This window comes from Strongylocentrotus purpuratus, unplaced genomic scaffold, assembly GCF_000002235.5.
Source record: "Strongylocentrotus purpuratus isolate Spur 01 unplaced genomic scaffold, Spur_5.0 spur5_scaffold_3, whole genome shotgun sequence".
NCBI classification, from domain to species: domain Eukaryota; kingdom Metazoa; phylum Echinodermata; class Echinoidea; order Camarodonta; family Strongylocentrotidae; genus Strongylocentrotus; species Strongylocentrotus purpuratus.
Window position 1 is genome coordinate 10,073,139 of NW_022145609.1, and position 7,135 is coordinate 10,080,273.

The window sequence follows — 7,135 nt, forward strand, 5'->3', positions numbered from 1 at the left end:
TTTGTTAGATAGACCACGAACGTTCCCCTCTATATTCAATCAAAATCGTCATGGTACCTTTTCTCTCCTTCCTCGTTCGATCCTCTTATTTTCCATCGAATTTCTAGATTTATTCTCAATATTGTGTCCTGCTTTTTTATTTGGGATCTTTCCATATTGAATGATACATCCCTCTCCCCCTTTATCTATCTATCTCTATATATATATATCGATCGATCTGTCTATCTATATAGTTTATATTTTTCGACAATTCTCCCTATCTCTCTCTCTCTCTCTCTCTCCCTTTCCTCTATCTCTGTCTCTTCATTTCTCTCCCTCTGTTTATTTATCTTTCTCTCTCTATCTCTCTCTCTTTCTATCTCTCTCTCTCTCTCTCTCTCTAATAAAAAATAATAAATTAAAAAACAATGAAATAGTAATAATTATTATAAATATATATTTTTTTAAATAAAAAAATCTGGAGTTGCCATGTATTACATTCTTCTCCCTGACTCTTCCTTTCTTTTCTTCCCTATCCTCAGATAAGCTTAAAAATTGGCCTCTCCTTGAATAAATTACATGGTCAAGATTGCACTTTCGATTGTTTAATTGTTCTTATTCCTAGCCTGTTTCCTGAAAGTCACCCGGCATATCAACTCACTTCCTTGTCCTCTTTGTTCTTCTCCTTCATCAGGGGATTTATTTCACCTTCGAATCTTCCAAATCAATAGAACATTAATCATAAATAAATAACACAAAATGTAACTACAGCTTCAAATTTAACTTACACATTCAAATTGTCATGAACGGCAACAATTCCTTTGGTAATATAGTTATCTTGTCGTCTGTTTGTATTCTTTCCTTTCTGCTACAGTTCCTTTCTATTCTTTTTCTGCTTTGACTTTCAAACACATGTTTCAATTCAGAATCTCTTTTTTATCTTTTCCAGTCTTGTCGCGTTCCAAATTACTTTATGTACACCCCAGAATGCTATATAAAAATAGAATTAGACTGTAATAACTTTCTTTTTTGAGTAAGTGAAAAAAGCTAATCTTGGTCTTGGTTATTCGTCTTCCTCGTTATTGCTTGAAATGAGAGTCTGATTTTAAATGTTTAATTATTATGCAAAAATATAATGATAATGATAATAACAAAACAATACAAATAACATTGTAGGAAGTCTTATAATACGAACACATAATACTCTTGATATAAAATGAACTATTTCAACATTCTTATATTCTGTTCCACTTATTAAAGTGAGTGTGATGGTGTTTGTTTAGTATATACTAATGCATAAAATATTTTCTGTTTTGGCATTTTTAAATATTCGATATTTGAATCAACTACTTGTAGTACTTATATTCAAGGCCACATCAACATTCAAGCAGGGAAAGGGACATGGTGTATTTAAGCACTATTTTGAAAGTTGTTCATTTATAATCCTTATCAATACAGTAAAGATAGAAAATTGTGCTAAATCAACCAGAATACCAACTCCTTTATAATCATGTGAAAGTGTACAACAGGTCTGCAACATCAGACTATCCGAGTGGATCAGCTGTGTTGACATGTGCGGGTGCGGGGTCTATTCGCTATTCATAAGGACCGCTATTCATAAGGTCTGCTATTCATAAGAACCGCTATTCATAACGTGTAAATTCCCGTACTTCCGGGTCCGCTATTCATAATGGCAAAAGAGGGTCACTATTCATAATGAAATAAGGTTCGTTAATCATAAGGACCGCTATTCATAATATGAAATCAGGGTCGCTATTCATAATACGACGAGAGGGTCGCTATTCATAATACGAAATAAGGTTCATTACTTATAAGGGTCGCTATTCATAACACGGGAAGAGGGTCGCTATTCATAATAGGAAATGAGGGTCGCTATTCATAATAGGAGAAGAGGGTCGCTATTCATAATAGGAGAAGAGGGTCGCTATTCATAATAGGAGAAGAGGGTCGCTATTCATAATAGGAGAAGAGGGTCGCTATTCATAATAGGAAATGAGGGTCGCTATTCATAATAGGAGCAGAGGGTCGCTATTCATAATAGGAGAAGAGGGTCGCTATTCATAATAGGAGAAGAGGGTCGCTATTCATAATACGAAATGAGGTTCGCTATTCATAATAGGAGAAGAGGGTCGCTATTCATAATAGGAGAAGAGGGTCGCTATTCATAATAGGAGAAGAGGGTCGCTATTCATAATAGGAGTAGAGGGTCGCTATTCATAATAGGAGAAGAGGGTCGCTATTCATAATAGGAAAAGAGGGTCGCTATTCATAAAAGGAGAAGAGGGTCGCTATTCATAATAGGAAATGAGGGTCGCTAATCATAATAGAAGAAGAGGGTCACTATTCATAATAGGAGAAGAGGGTCGCTATTCATAATAGGAGAAGAGGGTCGCTATTCATAAAAGGAAATGAGGGTCGCTATTCATAATAGGAGAAGAGGGTCGCTATTCATAATAGGAGAAGAGGGTCGCTATTCATAATAGGAGAAGAGGGTCGCTATTCATAATAGGAAATGAGGGTCGCTATTCATAATAGGAGTAGGGGGTCGCTATTCATATCATATATTCATTTCTCTTCAAATCCTCTTCTTTCTCTAATAATTTAATGAAACATCAAAGCTTCCACGTTTTGCGCGGGAGGGGGGAAACTGAATTCAGACAAGGATTAAGAGTCGAGAATGGAACAACGAATCATCTTCTTTCTCTAATAATTGCATTAAACAATGAAAGGTCAAAGCTTACGCGCTTTGCGCAAGAGGGGGGAATAGAATTCAGACAATTATTAAGAATCGAGAACGGTACAACAAATCGTAATTTTCTCTAATAATTAATGAAAGGTAAAAGCGAGGGGGAAAACTGAATTCAGACAAGGATTAAGAGTCGAGAATGGTACAATAAATCGTCTTCTTTTTCTAATAATTAATGAAAGTTCAAAGCTTTCGCGCGTAATTGGTGGGGGAGGGGAGGGGGGGGGGACAGCAAGCTGCCCGAATATGAATTTTTGATATCTTTTCTCGTTTATCTTGGTGATAAATAACACTTTCACAAAAAACATATAATGCTCAAATTTTTGCTCGCTCGTTTCGCTCACAAGCAGAATTGTGAACTAGAAAATAATCGGGCAAGAGGCTTTAGCCCCCCCCCCCCCCCCAGATGAAAATGTCAAAAAAATGTATATCTTAAAAACGGGGAATGTTGATATCGGACAAGAGACGTGAAGTGAGCTTGCACCCCTTTCCAAAATTGTTCCTGCTTCTAGGTACCCGTATCGTGCTTCTAATATGACCTTGTCAGTATTGGTATGTTGAGTTGAAAAAACGGTCTGCGCATTTTTCAAATTTCCGCCCCCCCCCCCCCCAATTGGAAAATTCTGGATCCGCGCCGGGGCGTACTGATGGGGGGGGGGGGGCTCGGGGGATCGGTAGATACTGGGCTTAGGTCCAATTGTCAGGTCCAATTCCGCTCAGTAATTTGTAGGTCCATAAGTCCTAATAAAAATTACTTTCTACAAAAACATTATCGTCGTATAAACAATTACTAGTTTCTTAAATAGCAAGCTAAAATGGATAATGGGCCTGCTTGGCGTACTTAATATCTCAGTGGCGTAGCCTGGATAAGATCAGTCGGGGGCAGGGTGATGGGGCAAGAATTCCAACAAGGAGGAAAATTTACGATAGGATTACATGTGTGTTATGTTTTACTTTTTTTTCGTCACCACATGAGCGGGGGTTGGCTCTATATAATTATCAAAGATAACAGATAAAATTTAGTTACTTTAAAAAGAGACAACTATTCAGGGCTATATATCGCCCCCCCTACAGGACCAGGAACGTAGCCGAGGGGGGGGGGGCCGTATTATGAATAGCGAACCTCATTTCGTATCATGAATAGCGACCGTCTACTCCTATTATGAATAGCGACCCTCATTTCTTATTATGAATAGCGACCCTCATTTCGTATTATGAATGGCAACCCTCATTTCATATTATGAATAGCGACCCTTATTTCTTATTATGAATAGCGACTCCCTACTCCTATTATGAATAGCGACCCTCTTCTCCTATTATGAATAGCGACCCTCTTCTTCTATTATGAATAGCGACCCTCATTTCTTATTATGAATAGCGACCCTCTACTCCTATTATGAATAGCGACCCTCTTCTTCTATTATGAATAGCGACCCTCTTCTCCTTTTATGAATAGCGACCCTATTCTCCTATTATGAATAGCGACCCTCTTCTTCTATTATGAATAGCGACCCTCTTCTCCTATTATGAATAGCGACCCTCATTTCTTATTATGAATAGCGACCCTCTACTCCTATTATGAATACCGACCCTCTTCTTCTATTATGAATAGCGACCCTCTTCTCCTTTCATCAATAGCGACCCTCTTCTCATATTATGAATAGCGACCCTCTGCTCCTATTATGAATAGCGACCCTCTTCTTCTATTATGAATAGCGATCCTCTTCTATTATGAATAGCGACCCTCATTTCTCTTCATGAATAGCGACCCTCTACTCCTATTATGAATAGCGACCCTCTTCTTCTATTATGAATAGCGACCCTCATTTCTTATTATGAATAGCGACCCTCTACTCCTATTATGAATAGCGACCCTCTTCTTCTATTATGAATAGCGACCCCCTTCTTCTATTATGAATAGCGACCCTCATTTCTTATTATGAATAGCGACCCTCTTCTCCTATTATGAATAGCGACCCTCTTCTTCTATTATGAATAGCGACCCTCTTCTCCTTTTATGAATAGCGACCCTCATTTCTTATTATGAATAATGACCCTTATGAATAATAACCCTTATGAATAACGACCCTCATTTTGCATTATGAATAGCGACCCTCATTTTGTATTATGAATAGCGACCCTCATTTCGTATTATGAATAGCGACCCTCTTTCTGTGTTATGAATACCGACCCTTTTGTAATATTATGAATAGGGACCCTTATGAATAACGACCCCGTTTTCCTATTATGAATAGCGACCCTCTTCTAATATTATGAATACCGACCCTCTTCTTTGATTATGAATAGCGGTCCTTATGAATAATGACTCTTATGAATAATGACCCTTTTCTCCAATTATGAAAAGCAGACCTTATGAATAGCGGTCCTTATGAATAATGGACCTTATGAATAGCGGACCTTATGAATAGCGGTCCTTATGAATAGCGACATTGACCCGCGGGTGCGGGCAGGCGAAAAAGATTGAAATTAATGCTTCGTCATTTTATTTTTTCACACTATTATAATGACTATGTATATATGTATATATCCTACATAACAAGACTGTGTCGACCTATGGGAATATCACTTTCTTGTTCATTGCGATGCAATTTGTAAACCGGTCGTGCTGATAAGTAGGCATAGGCCTATATCATCACGATTACGTTTAGTTTATTTGGACCACTGTGATCTAAATATTGAATATTGCAGTGTCAAATCAGGAAGTGCTTGGTCGAATCGACGGGCATGGAGTGGTTTTTGCTCAATGTTAGACCTATATACCATTTCACCAATGTGTATTCATGTTTTTGAACGGCTCTACTCCTCAGAGCTTACCTGTACGAGTTACTATATGTTTGAAAACAGGCTGCATAATCATATCAGTTACGTATTATTAGCATACAAGCCTCTATATAGCAGGCTTCAGGGTCGCCTTTAGATTTGCGTTAGATCCATGCATAATATTTGAATTCACTTCTTTTGGCGAACTAATCAAGTAGGCGATCGTTTTTACTGGGCGCGGCCAGCCGAAATTTCTTTACAAATTGGTCTATTTTTGTTTGCAACCTTGTATGAAATCGAGCAAAACTGAGACGAGAGTCCATTTTATGCCCTTTGAATTGTTGATTTAATAAGCGAAGCGAGGCCATTGCATGGACAAAGAATTCTGACAATTAAGGAACAAAAGACGTACTACAGGCACCATTAATTTTTAGTCAGAGTTTAGTTCAGTTTCAATTTGAAGCCGAGGAAGGCGAGCCTATCACTGTTTTCTGTGCTGAAAATGAAACGCAATCAATATAGTACTATAAATACAGATGAATGCATTGCCGTCCGTACAAATCCATATTTTTATGCAAAATCTAATGATTTTGTTCTCATTTTCATAATCGTGACATCTGCCATTTTTTACACATCATTGTTCAGTAGGAGCGATAAATTAAGGACGTGTAATAAGTGTATTGAAAGAGGTACGTGCAAGCAAAGTTAGAAGAATGGATGGCACAGTGATAGAGCAATGGCCTCGTAATCGGAAGGTCCTGGGTTCAAAACCAAGTCGAAGCGCTAGTGCCCTTTGGTAAAGCATTAATCCTCATGACCATGTCCCTCGGAGAGGACTTAAAGCCGTCGGTCCCCTAGTTGCTCGCTTACAAGCTTACAAAGGTTCACAATCTATCAAACCATAATGTTTGTGTTTCTATCACCTGTCTGGTATATAATACACCAGTATACACGGTTCAATAATTCCGATTAAGATGCTTCTACCCAATGGCCTGAGAGGCCAAATATTGCATTCATCTCCTACCAGCTACCATGCATGGCTATGAGTTATTATATCTCTATAGAAAGAATGCAGCTTGTTGTTGCTGTGTCAGTTATTAAGTACATCATCATCAACACTTCGGAAGGGTCGTTTTTGTGTAATACAATGGCCTTGCAAATTACCCTTTTCCAGTCCTGATAAGCTCCATGACAACCCTTTTAACACCAGTATTGATTAATCTTGCTCTTGAAACGGTTAAATATTCTTGAAGCCCTCGGTATATACCTATCATACGACAAATACAATGCAAAACATGGAGGTTATTTCTGTGGCATATAAAGAATTAAACTGATTGGCGCTTTTAAAATACTGAAGCGGGTGCATGATCTGTGCATCTAGTTATACCATTTGATATATCCACAGATGGGTAAAGCATTACTCTTCGGTGCTATTTGCTAATGGGAGAAAATGAACAGGCCGCGGAACATGATTTCACGGTAATGAGCCCAGGGGCGGAAGAATTCGATCAGCTATCAAATGTCGATCATGGATTTTTGTTCTACATCTCCCATTGATGATAAGTGTAAGCGGCGAAAGGAGTACTTTCCTGTTGACATTAACCCCCC